Source organism: Puntigrus tetrazona, unplaced genomic scaffold (genome assembly GCF_018831695.1).
Source record: "Puntigrus tetrazona isolate hp1 unplaced genomic scaffold, ASM1883169v1 S000000471, whole genome shotgun sequence".
In the NCBI taxonomy this organism is placed as follows: Eukaryota; Metazoa; Chordata; class Actinopteri; order Cypriniformes; family Cyprinidae; genus Puntigrus; species Puntigrus tetrazona.
In genome coordinates this window covers 37,324-61,500 of record NW_025048113.1, presented here as the reverse complement: position 1 = coordinate 61,500, position 24,177 = coordinate 37,324, and the positions used below count along the sequence as shown (strand labels likewise).

General features: G+C 38.1%; 1 pseudogene; it reads left to right on the top strand.

Annotated features, from left to right (window-relative positions):
• Window positions 1-21,643, top strand: part of LOC122334015 — a 32,596-nt pseudogene extending 10,953 nt beyond the window's left edge.
• The last annotated feature ends 2,534 nt before the right edge of the window (window positions 21,644-24,177 follow it).

Here is a 24,177-nt window from a genome sequence, read left to right as displayed (position 1 = left end):
AAATAGTCGTTTTTGTGAGGTATTAGGTTTGAACCCCTTGTAGCTCATGTAACTCGGTTGCTAAAGCTATTTATCAGCAGTAGCAATTCCCAATGAACTTCTGTAGTGACAAACTTGAGCTAATGAACTAAAGTAGCATTGCTACTTACTAGCGCTGCGTAACTAATTGAATACAGTCGTCATGCACATCTCCCTGTTTGTGTGATACATGCTGAAAATGCCATGTTTAATAATGTGGTTTTACTCCAAACTCACTTCATGATGGCAGTCGAGTGAAATACATCCTTCTGTGAGATGATGTGGCTTCTTACACAGAATAATGCACAGTATTACTCAGATAAACCATATACTGCATGTCGTGTGTTTATTAGTCATGCTGGATCAATGCAAACATTTAAACTTCTGTTTATTCGGCAACCTCTATAGTGGGTTCCTGGAGTTATTTTGGCCTTTGGATGGAGATTTATTACGGATCACACAACCGTGCTTCACTGAAGTTAGTTAGCTTGCTAAGTTAGCCTGCAGTTTCTCGTCTGTCTCTTTTTAGCTGCTTTTCTGCCATAGTGCAACACAGTCAGTTCTTTTTCTTTTATGAATCCGTTCAATCAATACATGGCCACTTCATTGGGTGGACCTAGCTAGCACCGAGTCGGCTTTAAAACTGTCTAAATTCTTCATGGCACTGATTCAACAAGGTGCTTGAAACGTTCCTCAGAGATTTTGGTGCATACTGACCTGATGGTGGTCCCTGGATCTCCCATCCCATCTAGTAGACTGAGATCTGGTGACTGCGGAGGCCATTGGAGTATAATCAGCTCACTGTCTTGTTCAAGTTTGCGGTGATTTGAGCTTTGTGACATGGCACTTTATCCTGCCGGAAGCGACCATCACAAGATGGACACGGTCAGCGACAGGCAGGCCGTGGCTTTCAAACAACGCTCAACTGGTGCTAAAGGGCCCAAAGCGTTTCGTGAAAATATTCCCGCACCGTTACACCACAGGTCTGAAACATCAGTACAAGACAGGATGCTTTAATTCTGGCTCTACCATCCAAACGTTACAGCAGAAACCAGGCAGCCTTGTTTTTTTTAATCTATTAATCCGATTCTGGTCTCCGATCTGCTCTTCTGCGAAGCTCTTATCCGAGTTACCGTTTTCGGTTTCTATCAGCTTGAATAAGTCTGGCCATTCTCCTCTGACCTCTGACATCGACGAGGCATTTTCGCCCACAGAACTGCTGCTCACTGGGTTTTTTCTCTTTTCGGACCGCTCTCTGTAAACCCTGGAGATGCTTGTATGTGAAGATCAAAGTACATCAGCAGTTTCTGAAATACTCAGCGTGCCATGATCACTTAAACCACATTCGGTTCCCGTTCTGATGCTCAGTTTAACTTTCGGCAGATTTCTTGAGCACGTCTACTGTATGTGACTACTGTAAGTGAGTGTATATCATTTACAGTTTAATGATGGGCCTTAACTAAAAAAAATGTTCTTCTCTTTGCTCTCTTTTAGAGAAACATAAGAAGAATTCTGATTCTTGAAGTGAATCATCTTAAAAAAATCATTGTAAATAACTCCAAACTAGTAAGAAATCATTGGGTCATTTCAAACGAATTGTTATATTTAAGCATCGCGGCAACATTAGCTATGCATGATCCATAATTTGAAGGGATGTGCACGAGTTTGGCTGATAATGTCTAACGCGACTTTTGCTGAATCCAGTAACAACCCTACAAATACACGAATGCTCCCACATACAGGATGTGTTTGATGGAGCAGTTCACTCTGGAGATAGCGCAAAAACATTGCATAAAAATGAATGAAACGCTTCGCTGCAGCTTGAGAGTGATGAAAAGAGTGGGCGTGCTTATTATGATTATTAGGGCAATCTGCAGGAAGCGCAAAAAGTCAATCAATAAGATGCTCTTAAGTGTATATTTCCAGCAAAAGTGATGCCTTGCTGACCAAGTCTGATCTGTGACCCGTATCTGATGTCTACATTTCGACTATGCACCCAGTGTAGACGTACTGAACCAGAATCAGGGTTGCCAGGTCTGCGAAACAAAACCACCCCAAACGCCAATCAAAAACTAGCTCAGCCATGGTTTTTCCTTCATTGGAATCGCGTCCGCCAGAGTCGCCATTATTTTTGTTTTCGGTTGCTTTGAATCGATGGGGATATCTGATCAGTCGACGCATCGTCCGACCAGATCGCATATGTTTCCCGCATCTGATACGAACAGAGGCTTGGCGAAAATGAGGATTTTGTTCGTGGGCCGTATCTGATCTGTGAAAAACAATCGGAATTGGGTCACTTCAACCAAGTAAAGTAATGCGGCCTCGCCTAATGACGAGCTTGCTGTTTTGTAAAGCTAGTTTCAAAGCAGTGTCCCCAACACTGGACAATACATCAATGCGCCTTTTTAAAAGCACGCGACGCTGGTAGCCGAGGCGCACTCCGCGCTCATAAAACACAAAGCGCTGCTCGCTCACGGGAAAACATCAAGGGGGAACGAGGACAAGCTAGAGGAGCTCGGATTTCAGGTTGATCTCTCTTCCTTTGTGCCTGCCTTTCTTTTTTCCTCTTGAAGTGGCCTAGTTCCCCGACCTGCCCCAGCGAAACACAGCAGCTGAAGGGTTCAGACACGGAGTCTTTAGCTCAAGGAGGCCTTGGGGGTGTTTCTCATCAGCTGCTGTGAATCGGGACACCAGCGCACAGATTAGACGTATCGCTGATGGAGACTCGTATTCGGGTCTGATTCTTGAACTCGAACGCAGTAGGGATGACGGGTTTTAAGACAACAGAGGGCAAAATAATCATTTATCGTTATGGATTTGGTTTTTAAATGGTTTTTAAATGTGAAATAATAACAATACAGACAACTATGTAAGGATATTCTGCTAATGGTACGAAAAAAACAACTTTGCGAACATTATGGCGCTTTGTGGAAAACGAATCAGTGTTAAATCATGTTTTAAAACCACTAGCATTTAGACAAGCTAAGATCAGAACAATGTTTCATAAATGATATTTGTTTGAACATTCTATTTATATTCTATTAAAGAATGTTTGGCTAAAACATTCCATGCTAGCTGGGGTAATACTACTAGTATTAATATTATAGGTAAAGATTCTCACTGTTAACTAGTAGCATGTGTATTACTAACATAAAGAACATATTATACACGTCCATATTCTGTATTCCTAGCCAATACCTAGATGTAAAAACTAGCTTATTAACTGTTAATAAGCAGTAATTGGAGGTGTTTAATGAGGCAAAAAAAATCTAAAGTTAATTAATGATGAGAAATGGACCTTAAAATGAAGTGTGACCATGTTATAATTATAGAAAAAAGATATGTTTCATTCAATTATTAGCTGGGACCGGAAAAGTTGAATGAAACGTTATTGGTGGAAAAGTTTGGGATCCATAATCAAGAAACGCTCGCACTTTCTGAAGAGACTGTAAAAATGCAGTTCTGATGAGAGCAGCTTTATGTGCTATAAGATGCAAGAGTGTTATAAGTCTACTCTTGTCAGGGAAATGACACAGCTGGCTTTCAGCCGTTTCAGAAAGTCCGGTGTTTTATTGTGTCTTTGGTCTGAAGGGGGTGACGTGCCGTGAAATGCACCACTCCGGCAACTCTCAAGGCTGGAGTGGATGAAATTACCCTGGGCTCATTCATTCCTTTAGAGCTTGTAGTTGTTTTATGGCGGTGTAGGTGTATGAATTACAGGTTCCTTTTGCCGAAAGGAAAGTTAATGTACTGTCTTGTGCTATGTCTGCTTCTTTTCACGTCTGCGTACATGTCTGAACTGGTTGAATGAAGAAAAGTTCTGACTGCAAATGGATCTTTCAGTCAATAAGACAAACTCCAGACATACTGGTGTCAATCATCCTAACAAATCATAATAATAATAATAATGTGATAACATTTATCCATTTATTTGCTTGATCAAATTGAACTTTAAAATGGTCAAGCAAATAAGTAATTATTATTATTTTAACAATAATAATAATAATAATAATAATTATTATTATTATTATTATTATTATTATTATTTATTTATTTGCTTGATCTCCTTTAACATAGTTTGTTTCTGGGTTGATGTTGTTATTATTATGATTATTAATAAAATGATTTACTGATTTTAAAATGAAATAATAATGATAATAATAATAATAATAATAATAATACATTATTATTATTATTATTATTATTAAAATAATATGCTGTTTTCAAATTACAATTATTATTATTATTATTATTATTATTAATTTAAAAGTTATTATTAACTTTTAACATTGTTTCTGTGTTGATGTTATTATGATTATTAATAAAATGATTTACTGATTTTAAATATAATTAAATAACAATAATGATAACAATAATAATACTAATACATTATTATTATTAAAATAATATGCTGTTTTCAAATACAATTAAATAATAATAATAATAATAATAATAATAATAATAATAATAATAATAATAATAATAATAATAATAATAATGTTGTTGTTATTATTATTGGCTATTTTTACGTTCATCTGTTTTTTTCCCCCCCAGCTTAATTATTGCTATCAGCAATGTCTATTATTGTAGAAATACCACAGAGGTAGTAAAGAAGATGTCACATATGAAAAGCGCTCCATAATCGGTCTGAAGCCTTTCTCTGCGTAGTCACTAATCCAGGCTGACATTTGAGCAAGCAGAACTATTTAAAAACCAAAACAGTCATCAGGTAGCCAATCATAACAACGTTTTTTGAGTCGCAGCCTCTCATTTTCCTCCGGCGGATATGCTTTCAGAAAAGCCTGGTTAGCGTTTGTTTCCTCGCGCACTGATTCCGAACATAATCGCCAATCATACCCCTAGCAGGTGCGGGATGTTGCAATAAATCTCATTATGTGTCTTGTATGCATTCATTTGCATAATCCCAGCCTACATTTGCTTTCTGACTGGAACATCCATAATTATAAATGCACAAGGATTAACCTACACCGATTTCCGCTTCATCATTGATTTAAGGAGAACCGCTGAGGGACATGCACACTGAACGGTCGCTCGGATCGGCGGTCAGCATGTAGGCCACCTGGGCCGGTGAGTCAGGTCTAGAGCAGGTGTGGACGCGACGAAGAGCTTTCTAGAGCCGCAGGCGCCCCGTTGCTGTCAGGTCTGAATTACCTCCCTGACCAGGTGCGACCGCTGAAAGCTAAACTTCGCTCACGAGCAGAGCTACGCAATTCCTTGCTCGTGTTCTTTGGTGCATGTTTTGCGCTTCCAAAGAGATTTCGGATTTATGGCGAGATGCACATAGGTTCGATAAATAAAGTCACGAACCGAGACAAAACACGGAAAACGGAGGCCCGGTTTCAAGAAGGCGGCGCAATTGCTAAAATCAGGTTGTGAGATATAAAGACATAATCGCTAGAAACTAAACGGTCGTTTTGAAAAACAATGCTGCAACTGTGAGATATATCTCGCTAAAAACACTGGAAACGCTGAGATGACTTATGAGATAGAGTCAAACTGTGAGATATAAAATCAGAACGACTGCAATTATGAAATATAATGCAGATTCTGAGATATAAAGACACATTGGAGAACTTAATAGCAATTTATTAAAAACAGCCCATTGAACGTAGCTGTAGTTATGAGATATAGTCCCACTGGGAGACATGAAGTCACAATAAGAGACACAAACTTAAGTTATGGAAACAAAATGGCAATTCTGAAAAACTATTTTGAGAGGTAGAGTCAAAATTGCATGATTATAAAGACCCAAACTACAAGAGAGAGTTGTCTTTAAAGTCTCCAAAGAGGCGAAGTCGGAATAGCGAGATAAAATCTAGATGCACAATTTCCAAGAAACACAAATTAGCGATCACAACAAATAAGATCGCAACTCCGAGATAATGTGACCATCAAAATATGAGAAGTCGAAAATTCAAGTTTTCAATTTGCGAGATACGAAGTGACCAAGACGTTGGCCACGATGAAAAAACAACGTACCACGGCAGAGTATGTACCCCCTACTATATAAAAAAAGAATGAATTCGAATGCATTCACGTTCGGCTAGATGACATGCGTATTGTATTTCAGGCTTGAAATTTGACAGTGCGCTGTTGCTCTACAGCAAAGCAGGTGCTTTTTAGAAATGAATATGCAGTTTCGGTGAAAATGCATGCGGCGCTGACTTTAGGATACAGTGCGTACAGGACCGTTGACCCGTGTTTAATGCAGGGGGCTGTTTTATTTATGCCATCTGTGGCCTTCCCATGAGGATTTAGGTCAGTGAACGCAGGTGCCTCGGATCTTCAGCGACGTGGCATGCTGTCTCTCCACTTACACCGACAGCGCGCGTGTATACCGTGCCCTACGGGATACGCGCTTGAAAGCACGCCATCATACATATACATGCGTGTCATACATGAGCGAGGCTTTTATGTTTTGATACCACCAACACTAAGGGTTTTTTTGGAAGTCTGGATCGCTAGCAAGCTAATTTGCGATATATATACAGTAGTTTTTTAGGATTAGTTACGCAAGTCAGGCACGTCAGACTGCATGCTACACCCTCGTCTGCCTGTCCACAGATATTCTGTGCTCCGAGCTACTTAAATGTAAATGTGACGTGAAATATAATGCATTGCAACTCTATACACCCATCAGCCGCGACTATGAATGAAGCGGGTCGCTCTGCTGAAATATAAGGGGAACAGTACGTGCCACTTTTTTGGGGATTTCTGTATCGCTTTGATTGAAAGTATAGAGCTCTGAAAACATGTGGATGTCTTACACCGATCAGTCGGCACACAAGAAAAGCCAAAAGCGAGATATTTTAGGCAATATAGAAATTCTGAGCGGGACATGTCTGGCAAAAATGGCTCTCATGGTCACCCTAGAAGTATAAGGTATTGCTATTTTCTTTGGATCAGATAAGATTGACGTTTTATGCACAAATCTGGTCTTATTCTCAGTTTTAGTCACATTTTGAACATTTTTAAATTGCTCACAGTTGCTCACAATTTGGAAAACCGGTGCAATTTGCGCGCGTCAAAATGAGATGGTTGCAATGAAGAGAAACAAAGTTGGTCTTCAGAGAGCTTGAACACAGTAAAGTCACAATTATTCAAAAGTAATAACGCTACAGTTGTGAGAGCGAAAAGATATAGAGTCGCAATCGTGAGAATCAAAGTCGTACTTTCAATCTTGTAATGGGAACGACGATGGCGGCGATACAGTCACGGTAGCACCTCGATTTCTTGTATTCAAAGTGATGTTTAAACTCAAGGGGAAGAAAAGGACTTTTAGCACATAAGAAGGAGAAAATGCAACAAAAACGCCGTCTTTCCGCCTACTGTACGTCTCCCGTTAGCGTTTCTCGTACTGAACGTGTCACCTTCAGCCGGCGTGACGGTTAACGGCATCACAGCGCACTTTGAGTCGACTTGCTCTGTCACTACACGTATGTCACTTTATATAATAAGTCCCTTCCTGTCTGAGGCCGCCCGAAGCTTCTCATGTGGCACGCGTAGGATGTTTCGCTTCCTCTATAGGTGCGACTCTCTGAAGGCATCAAAAAGATCGGTTTTCAAAAACGGTTTTAAGGCACAGACGATGTTTGAGGAGAGGGTTCGGCCTCGGGTTGAGTACAGGGACTCCAGGCTGAAAAGCGTCTTCATCTCAGATCTTTTGTGTCCTCGTTTGACGGAGCGGGAGCAGCGGAGAGAAACAGACTGCGGGAATGAATAAATGAAGACCGGAAATCTGGCTGATGGATCGCCAGGATTAGCATACGATCACGACAGGAGTCGGCGCGCCAATTGAATTCTTATCGGTTGAGGTGGGGATCGTGGGTTTGTCTGTCGCCGGCGTTAATGAGGTTGTCATAAAGTGATGTGTTGAGGTCGTTGGAGATCTTGGGAAGTGGCTGGATCATCAGAGATGTGTCTTAGCGCGGGACGAGGTCTGGTTAAGATGGCCGATGGTGTTTATCACGTCAGACTAATCAGATTGCGACATTCGCTCATTGTTTGACAGTTACTGGATTGCTTTAACAACTAATTTCGTACCCATAATAAATGCACGTATTTATTTATTATTTTAGTGTTAAAGACATTATTCTGGATAATTAACATAAGCTTACATAATTAAATGATAAAACTGATTCTGAATAAATTTAATTGAAATGTTAATGTATTAATTGACTATATTTAGTTCAAATTACACTGTATGTTTATCTATCTATCTATCTATCTATCTCTCTATCTCTCTATCCATCTATCTATCATCTATCTATCTATCTATCTATCTATCTATCTATCTATCTGTCTATCTCTCTATCTCTCTATCATCTATCTATCCATCTATCATCTATCTATCTATCTATCTATCTATCTATCTATCTATCTATATATTCCTATTATTATGTATAGTTATGCATATTTAATATATAAACATAACATGTTTGAATAAATATATACACGCATAAGTTATAGATACATAATAAATATGCACAGTATATACATAGATTACGTAAACAACTTTTACAGCGGATGCGATTAATTATTATCATCAATAATTAATCTAAATGAATCTATCTGGAGAGAGAGACACGTTTAAAATAATATATCTGAGCAATTTTAAATCTAATTGAGTAGTTCAGTACATATTTTAGTTCATTAATATTATTAGGAGAATACGGTATAAATATTTGCTTCCAGTTTAATGCTAATGAAGAGTGTTTTCTGGTTGAATGTTATATAATAGATCCTCACGTAAAGCTGCTCCACTCGCCGTCATGTATATATCTGTATCAGTCGACACACTTCTGTGCTTTCATAGCACCTCTATTGCTTCTTGGTTCGATTTCCAGTCTCTTTGTGATGTTTTATAAGCTCTTCTCTGCAGAATTGGTGTTTTTCATCTATCGAGCTGTTTATTTGTGAGCTGACTGATCCATTATTAGCCCAAATCACATCCATAAAACTCTCCCTCTTCTCCATATCATCCCTCACATCCGAACATCTCAGATGAGAGCCGGGGTTAAGACTGAACGCTCGGTAATTAACCAGAGGGGAGTGTGTGTGTGTGTGTGTGTGTGTGTGTGTGTGTGATTTGCTGTGTGCATCACAAAACCCATTCAATAAGTGATTCATATTCAGAAAGTGACTTACGCAATTAAGCTTCCTGATACTGCAGTTTATGATCAAGCTGTCACACTGATTTATTTAGTAGGCTTTTTCTTTCTTTCTCTTTTTGTGTCACATTCGGTTTGATCTATACTCAAATCGCCAACTGTTATTGTACACAGAAAGATCAATTATGATATGTAACTACAAAAATAATAATAATTTTTATATATATATATATAATATTTTATAATATATATATATATATATATATATATATATATATATATATATATATATATATATATATATATAAATTATTATATTATTAAAATCTGTTTATAATTTATAATTGTAATTTATATTTATAATTGGAAATATTTAAATTTGAACTCAAAGTTTTAAGGTTTAATCAAAATGTCTAGGTACAACTCAAGGTTTTTGGTATTCTGAAATTCATTAGCTCGTTCAAATTGTATTTTATTTCAACGTGAAATTCTAAATATAATAATTAATATTATTATTATTCATTTCAGTCTATTCATTCATTCATTCATTCATTATTTCATTCATTCGCAATCCACACAATATCGCATTGCGTGATGTAATATTTTATAGATTTCAATACAGTATAAAACATTTCAAAGTTACGTATTGTTTTTAAGGCTGCATATATGTAATTGTTTTCAGAAATTTCCAAAACATATTATTTTAGAAGATTCTAATTGACTTTATTAAGTTGAAAAAAAGCGCGCACACACACACACACACACACACATATTGGTGGGGTTTTGGTAGTGAATAGCATTTATTGTGCACTTGGGTCCAGAAGGAGCTTTTGCGATCCTCAAGATGTGGTGTAGTTTAGGACAAGCTCCAGAGGATCAGGTCAGAGGAGGTTGCTGAGACATCACACCTGGTCTGGAGGTGAATGTGGGTCTTCTCTCCTCTACTGCAGCGTCTGAAGAATCAGGTGTCGATCTCTGACGCACCACAGCTCGTGTCCCTTCACTGCATCTGCACTTTGGACTGGCAAATTAATTCGAGCGCCCTGGAGGTTTTCACACTTTCTTTTTCCCTTCAGAATTTTTTAAGGTTGTGTGATTCGAGAGCCCGCGGGAATTCACTCATCCGGCCGTTTGGGTTGTGAACGTTATTCCCATAATGGACTAAAAATAGAAGCCGGGCCGTGTGATGCCGATCAGATTCTACACTCTTTGGCGGTGGTTGATTCTTTTTGTGGTGCGATCGAGTTCAGATAAAACAAAACAAACCTCGGTTGATGTTGATTAAAGGGTGTTTCTTCAGCTTCGAGAACTTTGAGAGCGTCCCAAGGGTGCATTTTTATTTATCGTTGTTCTTTGCAATAACTGTCTTTGGATCTTTTTGCTTGGCTGTTTATTTTTGATAAATATTTTTTTTATTTATGGTAAAAAATGTAATATTGACAGATGAAAAGCTGCTATAAAAGTTGAATTATTAAAAAAAGTAAAAGCAAAATGTTAAATAATTTATTTATTTATTTGTTTGCAAAAACGGTTAATTCTGGTGCCATTATTGTCTGCTATACAATAAAAAATAGACCATCTTTTTCTATATCAGGAGACAGATCTTGGCCTGAATTAGTGACAAATTGGTCCAGACCATAAACCGTTTGATTTCTTGGGTCGATGGCAGTAGAAACGCGAGCGGAACACGTTTCGGTGACAATATGTGGTTTACTAAAATTCATTCCGCTCTGGTTTTATGAACGGGGGCCGTCGCTCCATCGAAACGAACCCGTGACCTTCCTAACAGGCTTTGAACTCGCAGTACATTAAAGATTAAACACATTGAGGATATCGGTAATTACATACTTGCCGGAGTGCTGCTAACAGCCACATGAAATGAATCTTTGCCGTAGTACTAATGTGATACGCCGCGCATGAAAGCCTTCATTATGATTCTTTGACAAGCTCCTTTTTTCATACAAGAAAAGTACATCCATGCAAGAGCTGTACTCTCAGGCAATGACAGCAGCTCCAGTTTTTAAGAACAATTATCATCATTTGGCTTTGAATTCTCCCACCAGGACGTCAATATCGGGTGCCTTCGCAGCTGACCGCTTCAGATTTGATTTTATTCGTCATTTCGTCTCGAACACCATCCTGGAGTTCACAGAATAATTCATGAACGACCAAATAGAGCTAGGTTAAAAAAAAGGTTTCTTGACTTTTTTGATACTCATAAAGGATAGTAGGGGCGGCTGGATAAGCGTATCGGTACCAAGTGATCATCTCTATTCCCTTGAAAGGGAACTTTTGAGTGAGCAGGGCAAGTGCGTGTCATAATGTAGTGCCCTAAGTCCCTCCTCCAAGGGGATAGGGATGATCATTTCCAACTGGAATTCGTCTGGGAACCGTACGCTACCGATATGTGTACCGATACGCCAACCGATCCATCCCTAAAGGATAGTTCACTCAAAATTGATTTACTTACCCTCAAGCCATTTAAGTGCAGGTGTAATTTTTTCCTCGGTAGAAGATCTTTAGATGAAAACCCAGGTCATTGGTGCAAAACATCAGGCATATCAAAGGACACAAAATAAATACTTGTGAATACTTGAGGTCTTATAAATTGAAATGTTAGGTCCGTGCAAGAAACCTTATGCTATTAATTCATAATTAATAATGCATAATTAATTCATATTTCCGTGGGGAAACCCCCACTCTTGAATAAACGTGTGAAAGTGGGCCTACGTTGAAAGAAAGAAGTAAAACTTGTCTTGTGTAATCAATCAGTCAGTGTTTCCTCAGCTCGTAACAATATGTATTTACCTCAAGAAATGTGACAAATTTAATCAAATCGTTTATTACATGCACTGCACCTGACAACCTGTGCATCCAAATAAATTGTTAGCTCTGTTGAGGTTTTTATTTTTCATTTTCCCTTGCCGCAATAACCTTTTCCTCCTTTTTCGTCCCCATAGCTCTACATCCAGACCACCACGCTGACCATCTCCATGAATCTGAGCGCGTCCGTGGCTCTGGGAATGCTCTACATGCCCAAGGTCTACGTCATCATCTTCCACCCGGAGCTCAACGTGCAGAAACGCAAGCGCAGCTTCAAGGCCGTGGTGACGGCGGCCACCATGTCCTCGCGTCTGTCGCACAAACCCAGCGACCGGCCGAACGGAGAGGCCAAAACCGAACTGTGCGAAAATGTGGATCCAAACAGTAAGTGTTCATTCGGAGTCATTGGTGGAACTTGATACTGTACGTTTGCTCATGATGATTTCAGATGTCTTTGTTGTACATCTGGTGGCCACCGAGAAACCGATGTGGTTAGAAAATGAGTCTTTACATTCATTTTTTATTATTATTATTATTGTTATTATTATTTTTCTTCATTTATTTTATTTTTGGAGATATTTTGGATCACATGAGCAAATGTACCTTATCAAAATAAGATAATGTGACTTTTCACATTTCACATTATTGTTATGCATGTGTTCTGGCTTTTTGCACCAATCATCGCCCTACAATAAAAATTGTAATAAAAATATAAATTGACAGTTTATTTGCAATTGTAATTATATTGTCATTATATCTTTTAGTATAATGTATTTTTTAATGTATTTTTTTGCTGATGCCGATACCGATTTTAACAAACTATTGGCAATACCGATAACGGTATTGGTTAAATTACATAAAGCGTAGCTTAAAAAACAAATGTAAAAAATCAATCAGTTCAATTCAGAATCAGTATTTGAATATGGTTCCTCTGTATTATTACCATTAAAAACCATCGGTATCGGTTCATGATATTTCAGATTTGCTGCCGACAAAATAACGCATAAAAAATAATAATATTTGATCAATATTTTTTAACAATTTATTTTTATAATATTTATTACAAAGATAGCAAACCATATTATAAATAAATACACCCAAATGTGTATTTATTAACAAAAATAAATGTACAGTTTTAGGACGTTTATATTGGATTATATTGTCCATTTTGTTTCTCCATAATTAACTGATAATAAGTAAATAAACAAATACTATTTTATAATGACTTTAATTAGTTTAAGCCTCTACAAATTACAAGGATAATTCAAGAATCAAATCCATAAGAATGGTGTAATTATATTTATAATTATAAGTCATTAAGTGTTCATCAAAAAAGTAATTAATTTATCCCGGGTATTTATAGATTTGCCAACCGGTTATGTTCATTCTATTAAATCCGGAGTTATCGGAGTGCTAATATCAAATTCACTTAACCGTTATCTCAGTCTTGACCCTTAAAGTTGCTTCTCCTCAGCCGGCGGGTGTAAAAGCGAGCTCGTGTCCCAGAGTGCAGTGCTTGCAAGATTCATCGCAGAATGTCACCATGAGCTGAAATTCTGTTGCTTTGGCCTGTTGCTTGCTGCGGCATGAGCTCATGTCAGATATAACGGAATGAAGTCGTCTGCTGAGAATGACCACATTTCCTCTAATGAACACGAGACGCGGCGAGGGAGAGTAATAGCGCAGGACCGGTTTGAGCCCGGAGGATTAGCATGTCGTCACTGTCAAAAGAAAACCGCGGCTCTTTGAAAAGGAAATGAAATTTCGGGAGATGAAAAGTGCTTTTGGTGTTGTTTATGCGGCTTTGACTGGGGAAAAATGCGACTCTTTGCAACCTTTCAGCTGCTTCGGGGTTTTTCAAATAGCTACGGCACATAAAGAAGAAACTATTGGGGAATTAATTACAAAAATAAAATGATAACGTCGAGGCTTTTGTTTTGACAGTGGCAATGCTTTCCCACGTTATTAGATATGCCATTCTTAGATGGGACGAATGGCATATCCAAAGTCACAGATCGATGATAAAATACACCCACCTTCAAACCCAGCTTGAAATTCAACTTCATGGCTGTTTGGACCAATCAGAATCTCTGCTTTGCTTCTATTGGACCAATCAGAAACAGCTCACCAAGTACTGTTTTTCTCCCAACAGGCTAATTCTCATAATTTATCAGGTAAGACCAAATTAATCTTCTACTTTTGGTTATGACCTTGCTGGCTTTCGAACGCTGGGGGAAAGGACGAGGTGGGAATGCTAATCTGTCTTTTGTGACGATCCCACAGTGTCGATCTTGCACCAATGCTAAGAAAATGCTACATTTTGAGAAAACGAAAAATACAGTATATTACTGTACCCGTTGAGCCTTTGCGAAATTGTGCTCAGGTGACGTGAGAGCAAAGCGGTGTTTGTGACATTATGTAGTGCAATGATAATTATATTTTTACGACAAAACAGAACAGTAACCCAATTCGAATCTATCGTTTAAGAGATTTTAATGTTGTGGATGACTTTAATAAAAAAAAACATTACTAATTGAAATGGTTACTGGAAAGTTTTTTATAGATAATAATAAAAATATAAAACTAAAATGACCTTCTAGACAGACCTGAACTGTTTCTCTTAGTGGTTGTTAAAAATGTATAATTACATACAGAAATATTTCCAGTTAATATTCCTCCATCGTTTCTATTATTAGCATTTAGAAACTATATATAAACCCTGCTGGTTAGCATTTTATTATTAGCATTTAACATTGCTTTTCATTAGCTTGTAGCACTGTTTTTAAGATAAATCGTGATAAATTGCATTTAAAATAAAAGTTTTAATTTGCATTATATATATATATATATATATATATATATATATATATACAGTATATAATGTATAATGTGTATATTTATTATTTATATATAAATACAAATACAAAAATGTGTTTATATGAAATATGTTATATTAAATATTATACATATATATATATGTTTAATCATTTGAAATCACTACTTTCTTTTCTTCTTATTATTAGCATTTAGACTTAATCCCTATTACCCTGTTGGTTAGCATTTAATTGCTAGCATTTAGCATAGCTTTTATTAGCTTGTAGCACTGCTTGTAACAGGTTTTTGCAACTTTTTGTTTCTCAGAATTGCTCGACGCAAACTCACAGTTACTGGTATTTTTCCGCAGAGTCGTGAGATATAAACTCATTTTTATTAAGTTGTAAAGTAAAAATTGCGAGATAAACTCGCCATTCTGAGAAAAATCCTCACAGTTGAGGGTTATAAAGTCAGAACTGTGAGATATAAAGTCGCAATTCTGAGAACATATCAGTTCAAAGTTGGACTTTACGAGTTTACGTCCCACGATTATGAAGAAAATCGTTAGAATTGCGACTTTGAATCATTCAGTTCCAGATATAAAGTTCTACAGCGTCTAGAACTCGCAATTACTTCTTGTATCTCTCAGTGCTCAAAATATAAGTGAGATAAAATGTCGCAATAGCCCCTTTTTCGTTCGTTTTTTAAGCAGTGACGTAAACGGGCTTTTCGAATACAAGCGATGCAAAACATATTTGGGATTTTTAAAATCACGGTTCCTGTTCACAATCACAAGAGAGAACAATGCCGTTGAAGTCGACATGAAGCAAATATCTAGGAAAAACGACGGCGATTTTAAGCGTAGCTGCAGCGTTCAAACCCCGATGCGTCCGCCTCATCTACACGCGGCATGCATTTTGCATAATTGATGTTTCCAAGAAGCGTCTGAGCGTAGTTATGAAACGGTGAACTCGGCTGTCGGTGGTAATCAGATGACACGTGGAAGATCCCAAGCTTCAAACGCAAGTCCCACTGCTCAAGTCCCCGAGCGCCGCTGTTACGGCATGACAGACTCCACCGCGACTCCCTAAAGAGCCGTGAACCATCTGTGTCGGCCTTCCCTGTGCACTCTGTGTTCCTCTATATAGCACACTCTAACTCTCTAAATTATTTTTATGGATATGTATGTATATGGATGTCCTGAACCCTGAAGTGTCTGGCACCCGGGGGAACAGGCGCTAAAACTACCGAGCCGAGAGGCCAATGCCAAGAGTCTATTTGATACGCGACCTTAAATCAGAATTTTACGCAACTGTCCACAGTTTGCATCAAAACCAATGTATGGATTTGCTCTGAAAGCAGCACCATAACTCTTACATCAATGATTATTATTTTTTGCATCGATGCCAAAACACAACAGTGTTCGTGAGCCTTTTACGTCGTGTTCGATATCTTAATGATCCTTATCGTCACCAAAATAGAGAGTGTGCGCAGTATTACAGATGTTAATGACCCATGTTATAATCTCGTCCTAATAAAATATTATAAATGAACGCTATCAAATTTTTCTTCCGTTGTAAAGATTAGCCTGCGCAAAGAGGCTATTCTGATAGACGCTGATCTGTCGTTTAATGACGCCTTCACAATGATTCATAGCATTAAAGGAACATCTTTTTTGAAAATAGGCTCATTTTCCAACTCGCCTAGAGTTAAACAGTTGAGTTTAGTCTTGGTGCACGGTGTGAATTGATTTATAAACGCTAAAACTCTAGGAGAGTTGAAAAATGAGCCTATTTATTTGCCAAAAGCGGTGTGTTCCTTTAAAGTGACCAGAATTTGGTTTCATTTATTGGTTTTTCAGTTTGTGTATAATTTGCTTATAACCATTTTTATTTAATTGTTGTATTTCGTGCCGTTACTGTAAAAATATGCTACACAATCACTGACATAACCATTCTCAAGTCTCTTACGCCACGTAATTGCTGTGCAACATAATAGTTAAACGATATAATTACATTATTATGTTTAACTTTATCGTTACATAAATATTGCATTATGCGATGTGTACGTTTACAGTTCGCATTATGAGATGAAATTGTAAAACTTTTGTTTGTTAAAGCATTTTTGAATTGTGATGTCCCGAACCTACATAATTATAGCAATATGTCATGTATTTTTCGTAGCGTTTATATAACCATTCTTAAGAAATGGTTGCAAAATGCAAAAATTGTCTTGTTAGCATTTGTGCAAAAATATTTTTAGTTAATTTTATGCATTACATAATTGTTTAAACCGATTCGTATATAATACATTATGCAAAATATCATGCTATCATTCGTAAAACCACTCGTTTTTATGTTAACCGACAATTTTTTTAATGTAATTGGTAATTGGTCATTTTGGTATGATGCAACTGTCACATTATTGATTGTAAAAAAAAAAATAAAAAATTTAACTAAGCATAACTTGATTTCTGTATCTGCGTAAAATATTACACAGATTTAAAAATCATTTACACAAGAAAAAAAGATTAGCATTTATTAGGTTCGTGTTTGATGAGTAAAACTCAATAAGAGTTGTTGATTCAAGGCATCATAGCAAACTGTGATCATTGTGATGCAGTGCGAATAAAAGTAGCATGCAAATGTAGAAAAACCCAATAAAGCCGTTCAGACGAATCATCGTGCACTGGTTTTCCTCCATTCATCCCCGACGTTCTGTTGCCAGACCCGCATTTCTAACACTCTTCCCATCCCATGAGTACTATAGATGTGAAACCAGACCCATTGAGACATTTATAGTGTGTGACACGGTAAGGATGTACTGCAGTAGGTCAGGGGAAATGCAATGACTTCTGGCTGAACTTTGATTATGTGAAGGAATGTGAAATATACGCTGTAATCTGGAGGCTGCACTGCTTCGGGGACAAATAAGCTCTTTAAAAGGGGTCGCATCACCTTTATTTTACAGGAAAATACAGCAACCTTCAATAAACCTGCTCCTATCTTCTGTCTGCCTCCCTAATCGTTTTCCATCATTCTCAAGTGTAATTGTCAAATATAAAGAAACAGTCCAAACAGCATTTATTCGGTATAATTCAGGCATGTGTATAGACTAGATAACCCTTAAACCTTGTTATCTCCTAAAAAACACGCTGGCAACCACTCAGAATTCCATCAGCTATAACACCCTAGCAACCATTCAGTGCCACCTACCAAAAACACCCTGGAAATCAAACCTAGCAACCTCTCAGAACATCCTACAGACACCCTAGAAACCACCAACAGAACATGGAGCAACCTCCCAGAAAGCCATAGTAACCACCAGGAACCTTAGCCACCTTCGGTCAACCTCTCTAGCAACCATTTAGAAATCCTAGAACCTCTCAAAATACGTTGGCGACCACCCAGAACACCTAAGCACACAATTGGAACCTAGCAATTTCACAGAAAACACCCTAGCAACGACTATAGAAAACCCTACCAACCGGTCACAACACAGCAAAAATGACCCAGAACAAACCGCTACATACAAACACTATAGAAACCATTCAGAACGCTCTAGCAACCACCCATGAGCACCCTAGTAACCACCAGAAACACCCAAGCATCTTTCTATCAACCTCTCTAGCAACCACTTAGAAATCTTAGCAACCTCTCAAAATACCTTGGCGACCACCCAGAACACCTAAGCACGCAATTAGAACCTAAAAATTTCACAAAAAACACCCTAGCAACCACTATAAAAACAACCCAGAACAAACCGCCACATACAAACACTATAGAAACCATTCAGAACGCTCTAGCAACCACCCATGAGCACCCTAGTAACCACCAGAAACACCCAAGCATCTTTAAGTCAACCTCTCAGCAACCATTTAGAATCTCAGAATATCTCAGCAACCACCCAGAACACCCAAGCACATAATTAGAACCTAGCATTCTCCTAAAAAACACCCTAGCGACCACTATAACACCCTAGCAACCTGTCACAACACCCCAGGAACAGCCCAGAACAAACTCCCACACAGAGCAACCACCCCCGAACAACCTAGCAACCTTCTATTAACTTCTCAAAACACTAGCAACCTGTAGTTATTCCTTCTGACTCCTATTATGTGTATTAAAATGTATTTATGTTTGTTTTTGCATATTGAGAGCACTTTCCTCAGTTCACATTCGTCAAGGCCACATTTCTGAATAGATGGCTGTCGGAGTGACATTTAACTCAAATACTAAAGGGGCTACTGACACTTAAAGGCCACAATGATCTCTCTACTTGGTAACCTTTACTTTTAAATATTTAGAAGTTCATTTACATGCAAAAGAGCACAAGAAGCATCCGCGGATGAGCGCTGTAATTTGAGACTGGAGTCGTTTAGTTACACAGAGTCTCTGCAAACACATCAGCGGCAGTGTGAAGGTCACACTGTTATGACATTTGAGGGCTTCTTACATAAGACTTATGCCATATTCATCTGCTTTTTAATTTTGGGTTGCTCTTTCATTAAATAATAAGTACTTTTTTTTCATTTATGTGAGTTTGACTTAACCCAGCTCACCTGAGGTCAGGGATTTTCCCATTTAACCTACCGTTGATGTTAAAGTACAGGGTCACTCCACCCCAAACCCCTAAAGGCATTGTTTATCTTCAAAACAAAGGTATTCCAATACTACCAATCAAGGTATTTTTGGATGAAATTGATTGCCATGAACATTATCAAGGCCAGGATAATTAAGATATCATCAAAAACAGTCCATGTGCCATCAGTGGTTCAAACTTTATTCTATGAAGCAACGAGAATACTTTTGTCACGATTGTGACTGTGACTCTCTGCATCACCGTAGCTCCATTTCGGAGAATATCCAGCCACGATACAAGGATACGTTTTATTATACGTTGTATTAACGCTTTGATTTAAACGACAATAGCGTACCTTTTTGGCGCGGCTGACACAGAAGAGTTCGCGTTTAGCAGATGTTCTACAAAATGGTTCTAAAGAGAAGACGAACTGTTGAATAAAGACTTTATTTTTATGGAATTTGCGTACAAAAACTATTTTGACGTTTATTACTTGGTTTATTAATGGCTTTCTGGCGTCCTGGTTTTCATCCAGAATATATTAAATTGTGTTCTGTAGATGAACAAAGCTTTTAGGGGTTTGGAACGACTTGGACAAAATATTTATTTGGAGGTGGAGAAACCCTTTAAATACTGCATGTAACTAAGTAGCGCAATACCTTAGAAACCACTCAGAACAGTCATATGTCGTAAAGAGCTCATTTTCATTTTTGGGCGAACTATCCTATTCACGTTTTCAGTTCCACACTGACAAACTTTAGGTCTTAAAAAGTGTCCCCGTCAGGCCTCCTGACAGAAATCAATGAATTCCTCTTATTTCAGCAAGAAAAAAGGAAACAACCTTTCATCTCTCTCTCCTCGCAGGTCCGGCCGCTAAGAAGAAATACGTGAGCTACAATGACCTTGTGATCTGAGGGCCTCCATCACAGGAGGAAGGTGATCGATGGCACTTCCTGGTTTCTCTCGGCTCTTTGGAACAAAAGCAAAACGGGAACAAGCTTTCGGTGTCCCTCCGTTTTCATCCTAATTTCGTCCGGGGGCCAGGACAGCGATTGGGCCCTCAGCTAAAACAACGTCAGAGGATATCAGTTGATTTTCAACACCTTTAAGACACATAAAACAGCACAACCACCCCAACAAAAAAAAAAAAATCCAAAAAAATCACCTGACATCTACAAAAAAAGTAACAGGAATTACAGGCGGAGGAAATAAATTTAGTTGTATTTTTTTTCTGATGGAAGAAACTGATGGGGTGTAACAGCGGCACAAAACGACTGATTGCCTGTCAGTCAAACGATTGAGGTTGCACTTGGCGTGATGGACCTTCGACAAGGCGTTTCTTCTGACACTCCATCACAGACTTTCTTCAGGGCACTGATGAATCGACATGGCTTTGGAATGCTGGGCCTCGAGGTCCTCCTCATCTTTACATGTACTTCCGAACTGCAAGTTTTTGGGATTTTCCGTGCAAAATTTGTGTGGTTCTTTCAGCCTTTTGGTTTCGTTTTGCTGTTTTTACGTTTCGGTTAAACGTTTCTTCTTTGGTTTTCCTTGCCTTTTCTGGATGCGCATTGTATTAAAGCCATATTCTTCTCTTTGAGATCCCATTCCTGGAATATTGTTTCTTTATTTTGAGGATTCGCGTTGTTTTTAGTTAGTTTTTTTTCGCCTTTTAACATGATAAACGTGTCACGTTTTCCGACATTCCCACCATGTTTGTAAGGGTTCGTAGACCATCGACTGTGTTTTTAGTGACTTTGAGAGATGTTGCATTGGTTTTACAGTGACTAAACCCCGGTGACCGATGGTGTTTCAGAAGTTTTTTTAAAGAAAGTGTTCGCGTAGCAGTTGTCAATGCATGCTTGATATGTTTGATGTTGAAGTAAATGAAACTTTCACCACAGTTCTCTCACAATGGCCTGTTTACGAATGATTTTACAAGCCTTTATTGATTTTTCTCTTTTTGCCTTCATGAATTTCTCAGACATTCATTCACTCAAGGCAGAATATGGCTTTAATTTGTCTTGGAATTTTTACCTGCCCCGGGAACTTATGGAGAAATTGTGCAAAAGATATGAATATATATTTAAAAAAATATGGAAAAAAAATAAAAAGCATGTATGTTTTATACTGTTTGTACTAAGTATATTCATGTTGCCCTTGCTGCTTATGTGCTGATATTGTGGAAGACTTTTATGTTTGGCCACTCATGCAACTATACTGTGGTGTTGTCTAAGAATGTACCAACATGAAATAAAACCATTTGGTTATTTTTATTACTTTTATTATTATTATTATTATTATTACTATTATTATTAGCCTCGAATTTCCTTGCTTGAATTCATTATTAGCCTTGAATTTGAATTAAATTAGTATTAAATCATTTATTATTTCATTTATACATTATATTATATTATTTACAACATGCATACGTAACAAAATGAGTTGTTGCCAGTGGAGAAATGCCTTTTTACTCACAACGGTGTAGTTGCAGCATCAACCAGGTGCATGATTTCAGCATCCAACAAAAAATTATTTATTCATGTCGTTATACGTTGTTTTGTTAGCTCTCTGTCTTGCAGCTTCAAGGTCTGTTCTCTGTTCTCTCACTGAATGGCTGTCAATGAAAAAAAAAAAGGATTTTTGTAGTCTTACATTGTAGTTACAGCATCTGCCAACAAAGGGCTAAAGGTGCTAGGCTAACAAAAAACTCTTTCATTCAGATTCAGTTCAGACTATGACTTATGTAAACTTTTTCCCACATGGGAAGGTGATGGAAACACTTCTGTTTAAGTCCTAGTGCTCAAGTGTTGGAAAGCATCTTCTGAATTATAAAATGGGATCAAAGCTGCGTTTGATTGGCGGAGCGTTAGCACACGGGCCTGTGTGCAGTTGACGAGCACTGCACTGTCAGCAGAAGGCCTTGTGTGCTGAAGCTCAGGCCTGTCAGATGTCGACAGAGACACGTCTTTCAATCACAGCCGGGGAGAGAAAGTCTAAAGTGTCTTTAATTCAGGGGGAAGGAAATCTGTGTGGCTTGCAAAACACATTTGCTAAAGCACTGTCACGGCTCAGCTGCCCGCTAACGCGTCTTTGACTTGTTTACGCCGCAGCAAATGTCACGGATCAGCATGTACTGAGGACGTGGATGCATCCGAGGTCATTACTTGAGAAATATTAGTTCGTGAATTTCACTGTCTGTATAATAAAAGCAATATTCTTGTTAGTTTTTTGGTACCTGTGGTATTAGCGGGTTAATCGACTAATATGTTAGCTAGCGGGTGTTAGTGTAAGAAGGCTTACTGCATGAGCTAGCTATATGCTAACATGCTAATTAGCTATTAGCTAATCTACTGGCTGATGCGTTAAAGATAAACTAATGTATCTGCAAAGCTAGCTGGCTAACCAATTGGCTTACAAGTTTATTCACTATCTTACAAACTTACTGACAAAACATAACAACAAACTGATTTTTACTCAATTTTATCATTTATACTCGTTAGTTATTTCTATTGGTGGTATTTTAGCAGGCTAGTCAGCTAATGGTATGTTAAAAGAACAGTCTAATCATCTAACAATGCTATTAGTTATATGTTACATTAACAGGCTAATCTACCGGCTAGCATACAAACTACTGATAAAACAGAACAACGGATGTTGAATTTGACCGTTTATAGTTTGCTTTATATAACATGTGACATACATTCAGGCATACGAAAAGCTTTGTTACCAGGCAGATTAGTCAGATTCTGCTCATGAAGCAGCCAATCAGAATGGAGACGGTGTATTTTAGCAAGCACTTGCTTTCGTGTGTGTATCGTGCTTGAGAAGATGCTGTGGGAGGGCTGTGGGCCTGCTGTCTGCAGCTGAGACTATTGACTTTCGGTTTGTCGATGCGAGCGAACTCGCAAACGATACCCATAACCTCCTTCTGAAGGAACAGAACACGAACATGATCGAAATGATTATTCTCACAAAGCTTTGGAAGTAAAACCAATACATCTCTTCATTTCCACCAGGCATGGGGGCTTAAACCACGCAAAATTGAGACCTAAAAAGACAGACTTGGTCACATCTCCGATCTGATGAGGTCTTTCCCTCTATCAAGCAAGGAATAGCAGGTGTCAATAGGACCCAATTTATACAATCCATGGGAATGAAAGTTATTAACCTGCTTGCCGGGGAATGTGTATTTGCGTCTTGGCCTTTCCATTTGCTAGTGGGAGGGGACTGAGGATATTGAGAGACAACTCAGGACACATTGATCTATTTCAGCTGCATCTTAAGTAAGTATTTGACATTTCATCTCGGGCATTTCTGGCTGCCACGCGACGTTTAACTCTTTTCTTCCCAGATTATATGTTCCGCATTTTTGGTTATGAGTGCAATCCACAACGCGGGGAGAAATGTCACGACAGCCCTTCGGCATGAATTTTTATGACTGTACTAATGGATAAAATATTATGTTTTCATCTCTTCCCTTTTTAACCACAGAGAAAAAAAGAAAAAGCTCTACATCTATCTATCTATCTATCTGTCAGTTAATGTACAATATTTATAATTTTATTTACAGCACAGTCAAAGACGGCCATTTTTCTGCTGAAGCTGGCTTCACAATTATTCACAATGCCTGAAATCTTAATTCAAGTTTAAGGGTCTTCATTAACAGTAATTCATTCAGGCGATGCACGTGAACCATTCATCAGCAATGTTGGCTCACCACGATAATAAAAGCGCACAGTACACAGGCCATATCAAACGTGACAGCCTAGTAATTTAGTTATGAGCCAATTTAAAATCAGACAAGATC